This window comes from Zea mays, chromosome 1 (assembly GCF_902167145.1).
Source record: "Zea mays cultivar B73 chromosome 1, Zm-B73-REFERENCE-NAM-5.0, whole genome shotgun sequence".
Taxonomy (NCBI): domain Eukaryota; kingdom Viridiplantae; phylum Streptophyta; class Magnoliopsida; order Poales; family Poaceae; genus Zea; species Zea mays.
The window spans coordinates 69,152,085-69,172,468 of NC_050096.1; the positions used below are offsets into that span (position 1 = coordinate 69,152,085).

Below are 20,384 nucleotides of genomic sequence, written 5' to 3' on the forward strand. Positions count from 1 at the left end.
CCTCACCGGCTGCTTGCGAAGACTCCCTATGAACTGCTAAATGGGAAAGAGCCAGACGTCTCCTTCTTCCTGGTGTTTAGATGCAAATGCTACATCTACAAGAAACGCCATCACCTAGGGAAGTTTCAAAGACGTTGTGATATTGGTTTTCTATTGGGTTATTCATTAAAGTCCAGAGCATATCGAGTATTCAACCATGCCACTCACTACAGGAAACACCTAAATTTTCGTGGGCCAAAAGCCCACGAAAATAAGCCTAAACCGACGAAAATAGACTATTTTCGTCGGCAGACCGACGAAAATAGCCGCCGAAAATAAGTTCGACGAAAATAGGCACCTATTTCCGTCGGTACCGACGAAAAATACCTATTTTCGTCGGCTTTCCCAAGGCCGACGAAAATAATTGGTCGGACTGACTATTTTCGTCGGCCTTGGGAAAGCCGACGAAAATACGCCGCCCAGGCTATTTTCGTCGGCCAGGTGGGGCCGACGAAAATACATGCCCGATATTTTCATCGGCCCGCTGATGGCCGACGAAAATATGTTCCCAGGATATTTTCGTCGGCCACCAGCGAGGCCGACGAAAATTGATGGTTCCCCCCCCAAAACAGATTTTTCTGCACCTATTAATAATTCACAGCAAAATACACAATATCACAATTCACATATATACAGATTCACAATCAAAATACATAATTCACAAAACACATTCACATATACATATCACAAAACACATTGACATATACATATCACAAAACACATTCACATATACATAAATAGTCCATAGTCCATAGTCCATAAGTCCATAGTCCATACATAGTTTCAATACCATAAGTCCATAGTTTCAAACAAACTCACTACTCACTAATCACTCCTGCGGGCTATGAGAGTTTTGGCCACTCCCTCCTCCACCACCAGGAAGGTGGCCACTCCCTCCAGAACCATGGACGAGGAAGTCGTGGACGTTGACAGCAGCACCCTCCTGAGCATGTGACGCTGAACCCTGCAATTCATCAATCATTCAAATAAGGCTGTGTTTTGCTATCCCTATACCTATACTGGCTATGTTTGGTCACTATTTGCATAAAACTAAACATGGAACGTCACCTGTGATCCATGGTGATAAGGAGGCTGTGCATGCATCCACGGGTACTGTTGTGCTGGCCACCCCTGAGGTGGTGGCACCCACCCCGTCGGTGGCGGTGCCATCCACGCTTGAAATGGCTGCGATCCTTGGGGTGGTGGAGGCGTCCAAGTGCCTGGAGGTGCCTGCGTCCACCCAACACCGGTCCACTGTGGCTGCGACGCTGGAGCTTGTCCTGGCCATTGTCCCCATCCTTGTGCCTGCGATCCATTTTTGATAATAAAAAAAGAGTTGCTATGGAATTGAAGTGTTCAGATAGTGTTACCTGGGGAGGGCGAAAAGCGGGCAAGTTCATATCAGGGCCGAGTCGAGTAGTCATTTCCTGCAAATGGATGAAACGTTAGAATCGCAACACTATACTTTGAATTCAATGACACGTGATGAGATAGACGAATTACCTGAAAATAAGAAGTCATATACTGCGTCAGCTGTCCGACCTGCTCCTGCGCTGCTCGAGCCTGCTCCTGTGCGAGTCGAGCCTGCTCCTGTGCTGCCCGAGTCTCCTCCTCCAGCTGAGCCTCTCGAGCAGACTTGGAGCGAGAACTCCCTGCCGAAGACGATGCCTTCCCTTGACCTATGGTCCTGTTGTACTCCACAACGCCGGTGCCAAAGGCAAACCTGCATGATACACATAGTTGAGCCATTAAGTGGACACATTCTTGTTAATGAAATTGTCGAATCAAAGACAACCACCTCACCTGCCATGCTTTCTACCCCCACCACTGTGGTACAACGCCGAGGCATCTAAGTCTGAATGCATCCAGTCGAAATCAGGCCCATGGCGTTGAGTCATTTCCTCCCCATATGCATTCTGCAAAGAAAGTTAGAGTTGGAGTTAGACACAAATCATGCAATTTAATTCGTAAATACAAACTTGTTTACCATTTTCTCCCTTGCCGCCTCGCTGCATAGCTCATCAGGGTTCGCTGGATCAGGCCCACGGTGACCACGGACGTAAACCTCCATAAAACTTGGAGCAACTCCACTTTCAGCTTCCTGCATGAAAAAGAAGAGTTAAACCATAGAATTGTAATAGATGTAACATACAAGTTTGATTTATACACTTACCATGCGGCGTGCGGTACCAAGGTGTCCATCGGCGCCGTACCTATGCCCCGGTCCTTCAGTGCCACGGTTGGCACGGTGCTTGTTGGACTCTGCAATCCACTCAGGCGACGCCCATCTCTTAGCCAACCACCTCCAGGCTTCCATGTCCTTCGCCAGCCAATCCACAACGCTCTCCAAGTACTGCTCCTCTGTGAGGTAGATCTCATTGGCCCCTAATGCTTTGCTCATTTTCTGCCCCTTTATCTTCTTGTAGTAGTAGTTGACGGCCGCGATGCGAGCATTGTACATGGCATCCTTGATGACCTTATCAGCGCACTTCCGAAAGTGTCTCTTCACACGTGCCCACTGAGGCTGATCCGCCTCGATGTCATCCGGCAATTGGAACCTCCCCTACATATCAATGGAGAAGTTAAGTTAAAGTAAGATTAGGAGAAGCAATAATGCAGTGAATTGCTTATATACGAAAGTAAACTCACCCAGAACTCGTCCCACACAGCCACCTGACAAGTCCTTGGTTTTTGTTCTGAACTTCCCCCTCCGCTACTGCTTTCCCCTGGCTGGACATAGTCCTTCAGACCCCAGTCGGCCCACTGCATAGCCGCGAACCTCTCGCCATTGAGCTCCACCATGCCAGGGTAGTAGAAGCGACAGAGGCTACCCAACACCGCGTTCACCTTGGGACGTCTGCCTGTACCGTCCCAAGTCAAGTCTTCCCATGACCTACAAACATTAATAAAACAAGTAAACCAGTGCAATCACGTTCATATTAAAAAATTAACACAACAGAAATAAGCCCCACCATTCTCCATGCGGCCGGATGAGCCTCCTCTCAGCAGGCCTCGGACCAAGCGCATTGCTCTTCTTATACCTAAGTATACAAGTAAATTAAATATGATGAAATGATTTAAAATTAATATCAATTAAACTAATATGCATAATAATACCTGAAGGATGTAGAACCATCTGACGCGTCGCCCGCGCTGCCTGCCCCCATAGGGTCACCCTCCTCATCCTGCTCACCCTCCTCATCTTGCTCACCCTCCTCATCCTGCTGAGGAGCCTCCTGCTCACCCTCCTCACCATGCACTTCATCTAGACAGTCGAGAAGTTGCTGCTGCCTCTGTCGGCTCTGTGAGGTGCCCTGAAAAAGCCCACTGCCCGAGCTGTCCTCGCTGGCCGCGCTGCCCCCACTCCTCCTCGATCTCCTATGCTTGAACATGTTCAACTGTAGATAAATTAATGTCAAACCACAGTATATGAAACAAATAATATGAAAATTAATAATGTGAAAATTGGAATACATAGCTTAATTGATTAAATAAAAGAAACATACTAATCAAAAGTCATCCGCATCCGATGATGCTTCTTCGGCTCGTTGTTTATTCATACGCTCTTGATTTCTTTGGATCCTTACTGATCTTCTAACGACGACAGGTCGTTTGCGCTTTGACCTAGGTTCTTCAATTAAGTCGCTTGAATTGTAACAGAGATTTTCAAGGCCTTCTCCATTGGTCACATGGAATCGGTGAGCTATGTCTTGATTCGACACCGCTTCTGGTTGAAAAACAGCGTCATCGTTGTCCCTGCTCGTATTCACGTAGTCAGCACTCTCTGGAGCGACGACTTGTGGGTTGACTTTGATTGCAACCCACCAAGCCCTAAGGCTTGGGTGAGGATATGGCAGGTAGTACACTTGTTTTGCCTGATTTGCAAGGACAACATCGCTCATACTGCTCGGAATCCTAGAGCTATGCTTCACCTCGACATTACCATACTTGTCGACACGAGTCCCACTATGAGCATCAAACCAGTCGCACTCGAAAAACACGACTTTAAGTTCCTTGGGGCCATCGAAAATCAACTCTACAATGTTTTGAAGAACACCGTAATAGTCCACTACTTTGTCATCGTCAACATATGAACTTGCCAACACACCACTATTGGTTGTGGCTGCCAATGGTCGACTCTTCTCCAATTTCGCGGTTCGGAAGCGATATCCATTTACATCATAGCGAGTATAGTTCCGGACGGACACAGAGGTATGTGCCATTTGCTGCAAGTCCGGGTGCACAGAGTTTTTGGAAACCTATACAAGGAATTAGTATATGCATTATATCTTCGAAGTCCAAAATTCAAAGTTTAAGTATGGACAATGAGAGAACGACAATTACTAACATAATTACGAAACCACTGCACGAAGTTTGGTCCACCTTTCAACCCATCACGTCGAAGATTTTCTAATTGGATGGCCGTAGGTTTACTAGTAGATTTCCAACATTCTTCATCAAACATGCTGGACATATTAGAAACATGGAGATTACACACTATAGAAATTATGAGATGAGAAAATGGAAGTAACTATGAGGAAAACTTACTCGAACGCCTCCTGTGTGCTGTCAATATTGCTATACATATATAGCATTAGCGTGTTCAAATCTGATCCTTCAATGTGACGTACACTCCCTTTTCCAACTGCTTTACCCGGATTCGCAAAAATTTGAAGGGTGCTTTGGGGCGATTCATTTTCGACATGAAGTCGCACTGAAGGAGCAAACACATTGTTGGCTCGAGCGAAATACCTGGTTGAGAATTGAGATATCTCCTTAAGGGCAAAAGCCTCCGCAATACACCCTTCGACTCTAGCCTTGTTGCGAACAGACGCCCTAAGCTTTTTCAACGCCCTTTCTATAGGATACATCCACCTGAATTGCACTGGTCCGCCTACCAAAGCTTCCCAAGGCAAATGCACAATTAGATGTTGCATCACATTGAAGAATCCTGGCGGGAAAACCTTTTCAAATTTACAAATAAGAATTGGAATTTCTTTCTCAAATTTCTGCATCAACCTCTTCGATACCGTCTTTGCGCATACTTCCCTATAGAAGAAACTCAGCTCTGCAAATATGCTCCAAAGCTCATCCTTAAAATAGCCTCGAAACATCACGGGCATCAGCCTCTCCATAATAATATGGTAGTCATGGCTTTTCAAACCGATCAATTTACCGGTCTTCAGATTGACTGCCCGTTTCAGATTTGCCGCATATCGATCTGGAAATTTCAGATTCTTCAACCACTTAAATATTTCTTTCCTTTCATCTGGCTTGAGGCAGTAATCAGCTCGCGGCCTACTCTCATGCCCTTTATCGCTTACTTTCAACTCGAGCATCGGTCTCTTACAAATTTCAGCCATGTCTTTTCTTGCCTTCATATTATCTTTCGTTTTATCAGTCACATCGAAACATGTGCTTATGATGCTTTCAGCAACATTACGCTCTTGGTGCATCAAGTCTATGTTGTGCGGCATGATCAAGGCTTTTGCATACGGAAGGTCCCATATTGATGAAATATGGGTCCAGTTGTGGTCCTCCCCGTAGCCTTGAAACCTATCATTTTCTCCTTGCTTCAGACAAGCATGCCATGCCATTATCTGCGGTGCAGTTTGCCTCTTTGGTGGCCCATTTCTGATTTTGGCTCCACTTCTGAATGCAGTAAGCGAATTCCTGAAATCATGCTTGAATGGAGTCCAACGTCGATGAGCATCAAAGAATGACACTTTCCCACCATGCTTCAATCTGAATGCATCCGTATCATTCATACATATGGGACAGCACAACCGACCATGAACACACCATCCAGACCAATCTCCATACGCCAGCAGATCATGCACTGACCACAAATAAGCAGCGCGCATGGTAAACTCCTTTTCAGTATGGCTGTCATAAGCCTTCACACCTCTCCACAATTGTTTCAGCTCTTCAATTAAAGGGCGAACAAACATATTCAGCTTTGGCCCTGGATGCTCGGGGCCTGGGATGACTAGTGCAAGGAACATGAACTCTTCTTTATTGACCAACTCAGGAGGAAGATTATATGGCACAATGAAGACAGGCCAACACGAGTAAGGGCTTGCACTGGTATTGAAAGGTGTGAATCCGTCCGTCGATAGACCAAGCCGTACACTCCTAGGGTCGTTTGCAAATTCGGGATCAAACTCGTCAATTGCCTTCCACGCATCACCGTCCGACGGATGGACCATTATGTCTGGATCAGTGACGAGACGTACACCATTCTTTGGCCATGTCATATGCAGAGCTATTTCCTTGTTGAGGAACAACCTTGAAAGCCGAGGAATGATGGGCAACCGACGAAGTTGCTTAGCTGCGACCTTCGTAACTACCAATTCACCCTCATCATTTGTCACCTCGACATATCTAGAAGCTTCACAATGCTTACAACGGTCCAGCTTGTCATCCTCCTCAAAGAATAGCATGCAACTGTTGGGACACACGTCGATCTTCTCATATGTCATCCCAAGACCAGCCAACATCTTCTTTGCGAAGTACATATTCTTTGGCAACTTATGATTCTCCGGGAGAACCTCGCCCATCAGTTGGACGATGTCGTTGTAAGCACTGTTTGAAATGTTGTGCTTCGACTTTATCGCCATTAGTCTTGTGAGAGTCCCAAGAACTGACATCTGAGTGTGCTCGTGCAGTCTCTCTTCCCCCGCGGCGAGTAGCCTGAAGAATTCCTGAGCATCGCGTGGAAGCTGCCCCGGCTCCTCAGCGTTCATTTCAACATCCCTACCAAGATCATGCAACATGTCGTCCATCCTATCATGATCGTCATCAAGTTCCACCTCCGCGTCAACGTGTTTAATAGACTCTCCATGCCGGTACCATACAAGGTAGTTCGGCATAAACCCACTTTTGCAAAGGTGTTTCTCCATTTCTTCCTTCTTCTGAGGCCACTTGTTCTCGCAGCGATTGCAAGGACACTTCACTAGACGACCAGTTGCATCTTTGAAAGCGTGCTCAAGAAAAGCCTTTGTTACACCCATCCATTCATTCGAATGTGCCCCATCCTTTCTCCACCCGTCATACATCACCCTCCGATCACCGTCCATTTCAAAGGCTAAACAAAACACAAAGAACATCAACGATCGTCCGTGGCTTAGGTGAACTCCCTATTAGGTAAAGGCCCTAAACCCACCCAAGAGTGTAGGCCGATGCTTGTGATTTGTGACATGTATCCTACGATTGCCGCGAAATTTCGGCAGCATAACCTCGCTGCTCTCCAAGCACACGCCTGAACATGGTGTGTTGGAGAACAACTGGGTTACACAACCGAAATTCCGCGTAAATCATAAGGCACATGTCACAAATCACAAGCATCGGCCTACACTCTCAGGCTGTCCAAAATACGTGGACAATTCCGGAACGGCGAACCTCACAAGCCAATGTGACGTTCGCCGTTCCCGAACGGGTGACGCATACGGTTCGCTACGGTTAACGATCAAAACTAAACTCTAAACATTAAACTAAACTCTAAAATTAAGATAATAGAATGAGACATTGAGGATAATGAGGCACTGATCACTGATGATTACTGATCACCACTGATCTAGCATGCACTCTTCACTATACAAAACCAATTCACCACCGCCTTAACAATCTGTATAACGGTTAACGGCCGCCACGACCGCCACGGCCGCGCGCACGGCACGCCACGGCCGCCATGTGCATCAAATTAAGAAGGGAGACGGGGAGGCTCACCGCGGGGAACGAGGGCGGCGTCGACGGATGGCGAGCGCGGCGTGGACGGACGGCAGACTCCCTTCTTCGCGACGGCGGCCACGAGCTCCCTTCTTCACGGGCGGGCGGCGCGTCGAGCGCGGCGAGGGCGCGCGGGCTGCGTGCGGCAGCGTGCTCCCTTCTTCGCGGGCGGGCGGCTCGGCGAGGGCGGGCAGGCGCGCTCAGGCGGGCAGTGAGAGGCTCGGGCGAGGGCGCGCTCAGGCGGGGCGCGGGCGGCTCGGCGAGGGCGGACGGGCGCGCTCAGGCGGCGGGCGGGCGGCTCGGGCGAGGGCGCGCGCAGGCGGGGCACGGGCTGCTCGGCGAGGGCGGGCGCGCTCAGGCGGCGCGGCGAGCGCGGGCCGAGGGCGGTGCGGCGAGCGCTGGCGCTCCGGCGGCGCGGCGAGCGCGGGCGCTCCGGCGAGCGCGGCGATGGCGGGCGGGCGCGGCGCGGCGAGGCGGGCGCGGTGACGGCGGGGCGAGCGCGGCGACGGCGGGCGGCGGCGGCGCTTCTAGAGACGAGTGAGCGAGAGAGAAGATGCGCGCTGAAGCCGGATGGAGGTTAACGGGCCTTTATTTTCGTCGGCCTTAATGAGGCCGACGAAAATACAGGCCGGTTAATGACTTATTTTCGTCGGCCTGGATGCGGCCGACGAAAATACGCCACTTATTTTCGTCGGCCTAGCTACGGCCGACGAAAATAGCACACAGTTTCGTCGGTCCCCGAGGCCGACGAAAATACCTTTCGTATTTTCGTGGGCCTGCCGACGAAAATCTTCGCTGGCCCACGAAAATAGGACACATTTTCGTCGGTCACTCTTGCCGACGAAAATAACATTGTATTTTCGTGGGCCAGCCGACGAAAATAGTCCGGCCCACGAAAATTTAGGTGTTTCCTGTAGTGACTGGCGTGGTAGAAGAAACATATGATGTGGAATTTGATGAGACTAATGGCTCCTAAGGAGCACTTGAAAATCTTGATGATGTAGGTGATGAGCCACTTAGGGGAGCAATGAAGAACATGCCAATTGGAGCTATCAAACCAAAAGAAGATGAAGAAGAGGTGCAAAACATTGACAGGCCTTCTTCATCAAATATACCACAAGATGATGAAAAAGATGAGAGGCATGCAAATGAAGATACATTTGTCTCTCATGAACAAGCAAGGGTATAAGCCAAAGATGTTGATGCTCCAGGATCTTCTTCCCAAGTGGTTGACAGGAGAAACTCATCACTACTTCAAGCTCATCCTCAAAACCAAATCATTGGCAGTCCTTCACAAGGGGTTATTACTCGATCACATAGACATGCTTCTTTTTATTGAACATCACTCCTTTGTTTCTTGTGTTGAGCCTACATGTATAGATGAGGCGCTACAGGATCCGGACTGGGTGAACGCCATGCATGAAGAACTTAACAACTTCACCCGTAACCAAGTTTGGACCCTGGAGAAGCCCCCACAAGATGCAAGAATCATTGGAACAAAGTGGGTGTTCAGAAACAAACAAGATGATCAAGGTGTGATTGTAAGGAACAAGGCAAGACTTGTTGCAAAAGGATTCTCTCAAGTTGAAGGCTTAGATTTTGGAGAGACCTTTGCACCGGTTGCTCGACTGGAAGCCATCCGTATCCTACTCGCATATGCATCATGCTATGATATAAAGCTTTATCAAATGGATGTAAAAAGTGCATTTTAAATGGCTTCATAAATGAACTTGTATATGTTGAGCAACCACCTAGATTTGAAGACCCTAGATATCCTAACCATGCTTACAGGTTGTCCAAGGCGCTATATGGGCTAAAGCAAGCTCCAAGGGCTTGGTATGAGCGTCTTCGCGACTTCCTCATCGAAAAGGGCTTCAAGATCGGGACCGTCGACACAACTCTATTCACAAAGAAACATAACAGTGATATTTTCATTTGTCAAGTATATGTTGATGATATAATCTTTGGCTCGACAAATGACTATCATTGCAAGGAATTTGGTGAGTTGATGTCGAAGAAGTTCGAGATGTCAATGATTGGTGAGCTGACGTACTTCCTCGACTTTCAAGTCAAGCAAATGAAAGATGGTAACTTTCTCTCACAAGAGAAGTATACCAAAGACTTGTTGAAAAGGTTCAACATGGAGAAGTGCAAACCAATCAAGACACCTATGCTAACAAATGGACATCTCGACCTAGATGAGTGAGGTAACCCGGTTAATCAAACTCTCTACCGTTGTATGATTGGTAGTTTATTGTACCTTACCGCATCTAGGCCCGATATCATGTTTAGTGTCTGCATGTGTGCTAGATTTCAATCTAATCCTCTTCGTGCTGTTAAAAGAATTCTTAGGTATATCAGGCACACCACAAGCGTTGGTCTATGGTATCCCAAAGGAGCTATTTTTGATTTAATTGGCTATTCCGATTCGGATTATGCCGGTTGCAAAATTGATAGGAAAAGTACTTCTAGGGGATGCCATCTGCTTGGTAGATCACTAGTATCATGGACATCCAAAAAGCAAAATAGTGTTGCCTTGTCAACCGCCGAAGCGGAATACATTGCCGCGGGTACTTGTTGCACACAAATTTTATATTTGAAACAAACTCTTCTAGACTATGGCGTAGTTCTAGAAAAGGTACCTTTGTTGTGTGATAATGAGAGTGCTGTTAAAATTGCTAATAATCCTGTACAACACTCTCGCACCAAGCACATTGATATCCGTCATCACTTCCTTAGAGATCATGTTGCTAAAGGAGATATCATTTTAGAAGGAGTGAGGTCGGAAGATCAATTAGCGGATATTTTCACTAAGCCACTTGATAAGACCCGCTTTTGCATGTTGAGGAATGAATTAAATATACTTGATCTCAGAAATTTTATTTGAGATATCAAATGGTGTTGTCAAGCTTGCATTGCATATTTAAATTATTTGTATTGCATCTAGGGCTTGTCTAACCTAGTTGAGATAACCGCCAACAAAGCGAGTGAAAAGCTTAACTCGGGTCAAACTTGACAAGTCTTAGTTTTAAGCTTTTAGCACTTAAATTCTTACTTTTTATGCAATTATTGGTTCTTGAAATATGCATGAGGTTTTGCACTTAGGGGGAGTATTCAAAACTCAAATCACTCATGAAAACCCCTAGTGTAAGGCCAAAATGCAAATTTCACCATTTGTCTATTTTCTCTAAAAAATTATCTAGCCTATGGCAAAATATTTTGAAAATTATGAGAAAATATATGAGGGTGCGAATACCTGTCCCAACAAGTGTTATTTTGTGTGATTATAAGTTGGGATTTGGTTTGGTTGAAAACTAGATAGAAAAATTCAAAAAAAAATCCAAGTTTTCCCTCTGTCTGGGCTCACCGGACAGTCCGGTGTGCACCGGACACTGCATTGTGCACTGTCCTGTGCACCGGCCGCGCGCGCACAAGAACTCCCTCTCCTGTGCGATGTCCGGTGGTTCACCGGACAGCTACTGTGCACTGTCCGGTGTGCACCGGACAGGCACTGTAGACTGTCTGGTGCGCCCATATCGCGTTTTAAAAAATCACCTCCAGCCCGCGACCGAGCCAGAGGCTCTCTTCTCCCTCTGTGCTCTCTGCTCTCTGTTCTCTGGCGATCTGTTCTCCCCCGCCGGCGACAACTGCTCCCCTCCGACGATCCTCCGGTGATCTCCCTCGGCTGAGCTCTTCACTCCTCTCTGGTGAGCTCCTCATCTTCCCTCTCTCTTCTATTTCCTCTGTTACTCAGTAAATGGAGCTCCTGCCCACCTCTAGTGCTAAATTCAAATTCTTGTGAATTCCTGTGAATCCTTCTGGTTGGAAGTGTTCCTATGTGCTCCATTGAATCCCCTGCAGGTTCTTAGCTCCTTCGGGAGGGTTTCACCACCTCAAATAGCCTTTTCACCGAAACCCTAAACCTCCGCACACCACATGCTGGGTGAAATGCCCAAACCAGCAAAAAATGCTCCAATTGAACCCAAATTTTACAGGCACCTTCACAACACCTCCAGTAACATATTCGCCAAATTTCACGCCCATCCGATATACCAGGCTTCATTTTCACCAAATTCCCCGTTTCGAGCGATCGTTTCCAAGTCGAGTGCCCAAATTCCATTTTCTTCGCCTAAATTCAAACCAAGCACACACTTCACTCATATTCACCCATATAACCTATTCGTGAAGTATTGGCTCAATTCCATGTCATTTCATGCCTCAACTCAAATTCCAAACCTCCTATGGCACAATTTCTCGTTCAAACGCCGTTTTCGCGTCGTTTGACCTCTCGATCGCTGTGATATCCTGGCCCCTGGGATGGGACTGGCCCAAGGCTTAATAGAATTAATAGAGTAATCATATCAACAAGGTGCATCTTCTTTTTCGGAAGCCTATCTCGAAAGAACCTCTAAGTTAAGCGTGCTTGGCTTGGAGCAATTTGGGATGGGTGACCGACCGGGAAGTTTTCTCGGGTGCGCATGAGTGAGGACAAAGTACGCACAAAAGACTCGTGTTGGTCTGTGGGGACAATATATGATCTTAGAGAGCTGCCAGGAGTAAGTACCGCCGGTCCAGGGATTGGACGGGGTGTTACAAGTGGTATCAGAGCCGACCCTCGAGGTTTCACGGGCGTGTGTGGGCTAGGGGGTTCGGGTATATGGCGCATGGCGCATGTGGGCCCGGAGTGGTCACATGGCATGGCATATGACGACACTAGACACACAGACGTGGCTAAGAGGGGAGGTTCCTGGATTGGGGTTGACCGACGAGGACGTCGGTCTTCTAAGGGGGGTGGATTGTGATATCCTGGCCCAAGGCTTAATAGAATTAATAGAGTAATCATATCAACAAGGTGCATCTTCTTTTTCGGAAGCCTATCTCGAAAGAACCTCCAAGTTAAGTGTGCTTGGCTTGGAGCAATTTGGGATGGGTGACCGACCGGGAAGTTTTCTCGGGTGCGCATGAGTGAGGACAAAGTGCGCACAAAAGACTCGTGTTGGTCTGTGGGGACAATATATGATCCTAGAGAGCTGCCAGGAGTAAGTACCGCCGGTCCAGGGATTGGACGGGGTGTTACAATCGCCATATCTCTCGTTTTCTGTGCCATATTTCTCTGTGTATGTATTTATTCACATTTCATATACTTATGACTATGTGACTAATACGTGCTCACCTCTTCTGTCATTTCAGTGACCTTGCCTGCCCGTGAGCCGTCTCCTATCCTGCCTAGATTTTCACCTCTCGTGTGAGCTTTCCAGGTAGACATCTCCTCTTTTGATATTCTATCGGCTATTATCGACTTGTGCTTAGCTTCTCTCTCTCATTTGCAGTCATCAGGTCAGGATGCCACGCACGAAGAATGTGTCGGCGCCAGGGGGAGGCGATGATGAGGATCCTCGTCGCCCCTTCAGGCAGGTCAAGGGAAAGACCGTGTACTTGGAGCAGCAGGAAGGCCGCAAGAAGTGGCGTATGGACAGAGCAGCTCGAGCAGCGACAGTAGCAGCAGCCGCCGCTGAGCAGGCCGAGCTAGGAGATGAGTCTCAGACTCCTTCAGATCAGATTGCGTACCGAGTTCGTCGCCTCGCCTCCCGGCCTCGCTCCTCCACTCCCACCACTGCTTCCACTCCACCACCCACTTTGCATGCTCTCGTCACCCCTACTGCGCCATCCACCACCTCCACTACACCAGCTTCCACTGCTCCTCCTCCCGCTCCCGTTTCCGCTCCACCTATCCCACCTGCTCGCTTCTCGAAGCGTGATGAGACTGAGGTGTGACCTCTGGCTGTAGATCCTAGGTTGTTTGACCTTCAGCGTGCTACAGCGGCACGGGTACGTCGGTTCAGATACGTACCCGTGGAGTCTTGGTTACCGGCTCAGAGGGACCCTGCTGCAGTTGACCTCTTCAGCACCCGTATTCAGGAGTCCTTTTTTAGAGCTCAGATGTCTGCACAGATTGCTCTGCGAGTTCACTGGCTTCTGGACCTTCCTGCATTTCTGCTTGCCGCTGGTGCTGACTCTGAGGTACACCTCTCCTATCTGCCTGGTCTTCTCACTCTTGACTACCAGCGGCAGATATGTTGAGGAATGAGTCCGAGTTTTCTACGCTACTATATGGATCGACCCTGATCATCACTGGATGAGATTCCGTTTTGAGCGAGAGGATGTCACTATTCATGCCAGCCAGATTCGCCAGCTATTTGGATTTCACGAGTCGTCGACTCGTCTTCACAGCTTATGCTATGGCACCTCTGACCCTCCTCGTCGCCCTCACGGCGGTGTTGCTCCTGGTACAGCTCACGTCGCGGCTCTGTTCTGACTGCCCTTCTCAGATGGGTCGTGACGCTCTCTGGCAGACTTCACCACAGCAGCAAAGTTTCTATATCAGCTTATGAGACTGACACTTCTGTCGTGGATGGGGTACAGGGAGGCTACCACTCATATCTAGCTCTGGCTCCTTGGTGCCCTGGTCTCTCACTCAGAGTTTGATGTTGTGGATTTCCTTATTTGTGAGATCGAGGACGCCGTTCTGGATGGTCTGCGTGCTCGTCGATAGCTGCCTTATGCTCACTATCTGTGTCATATTTTTGCTCAGCTGATTCGGCCTCCATAGTTCCAGGGCACACTTGAGGACTCACGCCTCGTCTTTGGGTCCTACCGTCCAGCGCCTGAGGATCCTGTGCCAGCACCTGCTCCAGTATTTGACTCTCAGGCCAAGGATACTGCTCTTCGTCAGTTCGAAGCTCAGGACGCAGCAGTTGATGATGATGATGATGATTTTGGGATTCCACCTCCGCCTCCTATGCCTCCACACTCTCATGATCATGAGGCTGGGAGTTACAGTGGTGTTGCCCCTGCTGCCCCTCCTGCCATTGACCCTGCTCTTGCTTCGATCCTCCAGACACTTACTCAGCAGCAGGCTCACTTGGCGGCTGAGCAGACCCGTCAGGCAGCGGCCCACCAACAGTTGTCCAAGAGAATGCTCTCGATGTTTCAGACAATTCAGGACAGGCAGGATTCTCTTCAGCAGCAGCTTCTTCAGGACCGGGCTGAGAGCAGGGCATTCATGACTCTTATGCTACAACATTCTGGTATATCGATTCCCCCGGTTCAGTCAGTACCGCCTCCACCTCTTCACGCTCCTGTTGTGCCAGCGATTCAGCTAGGACCCCCTCTTTCTTCAGTTGGTCCTTCTTCCTCTCCGCTCCGGCCGGTCACCCTGGCTTTCACGTCACCGGTCTTCAGCTCCGTCTGCCCTCAGCCGCCAGTGCCACCAACTTATGCTATTCCCACTGCTGCTATGGCGGTGTCTGTGACCACTTCAGATCTGGCAGCTCCTGCAGCGCAGCCTCAGTCCAAGTCAGTACCAGCTCCAGCTTCTACAGCAGATCCTGGATCCGAGACTAACTCTGACCCCTAGCTGGCGTTCGCTCTACTGCCTCTACCGTGACCGGATGCGCCCCCGTCGCCTCCTCCCACTTCTGATGTGTAGGTTCGGGTACCCTTTTGGTGTTTGACGCCAAAGGGGGAGAGATATGAGTTGTGAGAGCTAGGGGGAGTTAGGGAGTTAGTAGAGAGTCATTTTGATGTAATATATGTGCTTGTTACTCTCTGTACTAGCTTGGTGCTTTTGGCTCACAAACTCTATATATACTCTCGATGCTTATGTTGACTGTGTGTATTATGTTTTCACCTTATATGTTATCACCAGTCTTTTAGTTCTTGTTCATCGATTTGATTTCACTTTTATATGAACAAAAAACTTATTATGGTACACATTCTTTCTGTCAAAGATTACTGAGTATAACTAACCATCTTTTATATTGACAGAAATTTCAAAACAAACTACTCTCACAAATCTTGTAGGGTTGTCATCAATCACCAAAAAGGGGGAGATTGAAAGCATCTAGGCCCCTGGTTGGTTTTAATGATTAATGACAACGTAATGTTATATGTGACTAACGTGTGTTTTGCAGAGACAAATGGTAAGTTAGGTCGCATTACAGGTAGAAGTACTACAACGGTGAAAACAATCCCGGAGATAAGAACTCGAAGCGACGGCTAAAACGACGAAACAAAAGGTGAAGGACTACGGAGTCCGAGTGTCAAGGAGATGTGGACACTCGTGATTTAGTTAGGTCTTTTATTCTCTTTTAGTCGTACTATAAAGAGGGGTTGTCGATGAGTAGTTTGACCAAGAGAGTTCTAGTGTAGTGTTGGTGCACATTCACACTCACATATAGTGTTAGGTGACACTCTAGAACATACACTCAAGTTAGAACGAAAACTGATTTGAAAACCAGCATATAAAAGAAAATAGGGTTTCTGGCCGTGGGGCACCGGACTGTCCGGTGTGCACCGGACTGTCCGGTGCACCATCTGCCAGGTGGGGCCAAGCTGGCCCTAGAGAAGAGTTTTCCCCCGAAGAAACCCGAGAGCACCAGTTTCAGAAATGAATTTTAGTGGCGCACCGGACTGTCCGGAGTGCACCGGACAGTGACTGTTCACTGTCCGGTGTGCCATCAGCCCAACGGCTAGCTGTCAGAACTAGCCGTTGGAGTCGACCGTTGGCGCACCGGTGGCGCACCGGACTGTCTGGTGCGCCCATGCGCAGAAAAGTGGTGGTAACGGCTAGTTGGTGGGTGAGGGCTATTTATACCCCCTCCACCCACCATATTCAATGTATTGCTGCCCACATTAATTCCAGCATATTGCTAGAGCATTGCAAGCACCAAAAGCCTAGTGAGGAGATTAGAGAATCTTAATTCCGCATTTGTTCCTCATTAGCGCTAGCGAGAGCCACCTAGAGCACACACCACTTGCATTAGGCTTCTCTTGGTCAAGTGAAAGTCTACGGCTTGTTACTCTTGGTGATCGGCATCACCTAGACGACTTGGTGGTGTTGGGAGCTCGGTGATCACCGTGAAGATCTTGTTGGTGACCCGACTCAAGTTTGTAAGTGGTCTCGAGGGATCCACCGCGCAGGAGTGGCAAAGGATCATCTCATAGTGAGCACTTGGTTCTTGCGAGGACCAAGGGGGAGCGATACCCTTGCGCGGGTGCTCCAACGAGGACTAGTGGAGAGTGCCGAGTCTTCGATACCTCGGGAAAAATTGGAGGAGTCTTCTAAACCTTGCTTTACATTCCGCACTTAATTCAAGCACTTTACATTGTGTATTTGTCTAGCAAGTATTTGAAGTATTGTCTTAGCATTGTTGTATTTCTAGTATTATTATCTTAGTGCTAGTTGTTAGGGTAAAGTTGGGCTCTTGCTTAGCTCTTGCTTAGGTTTTAATTAGTGTTGATTTTTAGAGAAGCCCAATTCACCCCCCTCTTGGGCATCGTGATCCTTTCACATACCAATCCTGGTACCTTTTCAAGTTTTTGTCAAACAGACATGGTTACCGTACATACTACAATACTACTACTAAAGTTAAACCTAGACACTAGTAGGGATATGTGTCATCGGTTGAGTAGTCACGACCATCGTCGTAGCCCACAAGTTCTTCATAGTTAATTGGTGACTCATCGTCTATCAGTAGCTCGTCTTCTGAAGCATCTTCTATCAGAAGCTCCTCTACTAGTTCCTCTTCTCGTCGATTTTCGTTTACTTCACAGTTAGGCATATTTTGTACCTCCCACTGAGTTTGCACTGCTACGTCTTCAAGATCCTTGGCGAGGTCGTCAATCTCAACTAATGCTCGGTTCATTTCATCCACCAAAGGTGAGTTGAAAGGCTGATTTGACGACATCAACGATGTCACAACTACGCTTTTGAACAACTCTGAGCAGAGTAGCCAGTGCTTTACGGAGCTTTTCGTTCTCCGATTCCATGGCTACATCAAACACAGTGTTCTATTAGTTAACACCGCCTACAAATTAACTATCTTAAACAAACTAGTGCATATGCCCTATGACTACACAGTTCTCATGAACCCTAAAACCATGAATGTACATTCCAACTCGCAGTACAATAAACACAACAGAAATCAGGGAGAACACAGTGTGGCCACATCCAATCTCTATGTATTTTTGTGCAAACAATTATCTGAAATGTGCACCTATTTTCAATTACAAGTTACTGACCATGTTGACATAAAAAGGCCTCATGATCTGGGAGACCGGACAAAACAATAAGGGATTCATGGATCAAATTCATGTTCATGAATTTGAATGCTCCGGATCTGGGAGAAAAAACCCCGCAAACCCTAAATGCCTTGCCACAAATCCGGTATAATAAATACATAGAATACAAATTACGATAATGAATCAGTAGTGTACGCAATGGATTTGTGTAGATCGTACCTCGTTCTTCGCGGATCTGGCTCGGTGGAGCGAATGGAAGAGGAAGACGACGGCGGCGACGAGCTTCGCTTCCTTTTGCCGGCAACCTTGGACGAAGTCGACGGACGACGAAGCCGTTTGCTGATGGTGACTCTTCGGCGACGAGCTGGGGGAACCTCGCTTGGAACTTGGATTGCGGTGGGTCGCGCCTCGTCGATTGCAAGTGTTGTGACCTCTACGCCGCCAGACCCGCCACCGCACGCCCTCTTCTCCCCCACATGCCTCGATGCCGGCGGCGAAGCACGCCGGATCGAGGGCTCGGCCCCGGGAGATGCAGTCGCCAGCGCGGGGTTGGAGGAGGCGGAAGTTTCCTCGCGGTGGCTGGTGGAGGAGTCGCGCGGATAGCGCACGCTCGGAGGCCTCCACATTTAGGGTCTCTGCCACATCCTCTATAATTTAGGGGACGCTTTAGAGTACCTTGTTAGAGGCGTAGGGGACCTGACCGTCCCCTACATTTACCGGACAGGACCCTTTACAGGACCTTGTTGGAGGCAGCCTAAGTGTTCTTCCCTTTCCTTTGAATGGAACCTTATAAATCAAAGATGAACCTCCTATCCTATATATGTAGGATTTATTCATAGGAGGCACCGAGACGACTTCGTCTGTGGCTGAGTGGGTCATGTCCGAGCTCATGAGGAACCCAGAAGCCATGGCCAAGGCCCAAGTAGAGGTTCAGCGAGCACTCGACAGCAAGAACCTAGGTGACCACGAGTCGCTCCTGGGCTGCCTGAGCTACACCGGCATGGTGATCAAGGAGACGATGAGGCTGCACCCGTCGCTCCCGCTCTTGCTTCCCCGCCTCTGCAGCTATGGCCATGTGGGGGAATGATAGTCGAATGAAATTTGTTAGGGTGAGTGGAGTACGTTCCTTTCATATTCAAACATACATTCCAGTTACATAATAAAAAAATGGCGTTTTGTTCTCTTATATGTCTTATGTGTAGGATGCAAAGATTTTTCGGAGGAACTTTATTATCGAACTGTTAAGTTACGAGGACAATTCGTGCAGATATGCCATCCCGGCAAATATATAACAGAGAGTTAACAATATTGTTAAAAAAGATTAGATTAGTGTACAAGGTGTCAACATATTTACTTATGATTAAGCATTATATATTTACTCTTTAGAAATTATTTGTGCGATTCCATTTCAATCTATTTGGGTAGACATATTTATATCGTTCTGTATCTATGTTTAATCACATATTTTGCCGTCATTATTGTACTCACACCGCCCGTCGTCAGGGTCCTAAATCTATTGGAGGGTCACAATTTATATTCCGTGGCATCGCACGGGCAGGTTCCTAGTATCATAAAATTTAGTCAAAAAATTATAGTACGCTCTCTCAAGTGCCTCAAATATACTACTCTCTCTGTCCATATGATTTAGTCGTTTTAGATTTATCCTAAGCCAAACTATTTTATCAACAATATATATATATAATTAAATTATTTTAAACTAAAAGAATTATATATTATGGTGGTTCATATCATAATAAATCCAGTAATTTTACCTTTATGTTTATACAATATGTGGTATAATCCGTTAAAGTTGATATTGATTAACTTAGGACAAATCTAAAAAGACTAAATCATGGGGATGGAAGGAGTACACCGTAGTGGGTTATACTATAATCTAGATATGAAGTTTTAGTGTTAGAACGAAATGTTTTGTTGTTGTCTTAAATTCTATAAAATATACTAATTTTTAAATTATAGGACATTTTTATATGTCACGTTAAAGGATCTAAGTTGTAGTATCTTTAAACAATTGAAATAGTGTCTTATAATTTTTTAACCAAATTTTATAAAATAAAGATACAGTTTTTTCTATATAGAGCGCTATATTTTAATTTGAGGCACCGATTTAAGTCTCACTTCGGGTCACGGTCTCCCACTCTCCCTGAACCCTTCAAACGAGCCAAGCCAGCGAGAACTTGTGAAGACTCCGGAACTCGACGCCGACCAGAGGTCGAAGGCACCAGGACTTCGACCCTCAAGTTGGAGTCCTCGAAGCAACAAACGGGAACAGAGCCACAGTACGAAGAGGGTTCACCTGCTAGGCCCATATCGGGCCCGCCGTCCAGATTCTCAAGTGGGCAGACATTTTGGTGTGATTAGGCGCAAGCTGATACTATATTGTAATTACTCTGTTGTACAATATATTCTAAAAATGTAGTAAGTAACGAGGGGCCGCTTGGATCCTGACGTGAACACCAATTAAAAATTTGATATGCCAGTTCAATTTTAGCTTTGATTAGGAAACGTTGTGTGAA

General features: G+C 47.4%; 1 pseudogene; it reads left to right on the forward strand.

Moving 5' to 3' along the window:
- LOC103644705 (9-beta-pimara-7,15-diene oxidase-like) overlaps positions 1-18,937 on the forward strand; it is a 51,038-nt pseudogene extending 32,101 nt beyond the window's left edge.
- Positions 18,938-20,384: the final 1,447 nt, after the last annotated feature.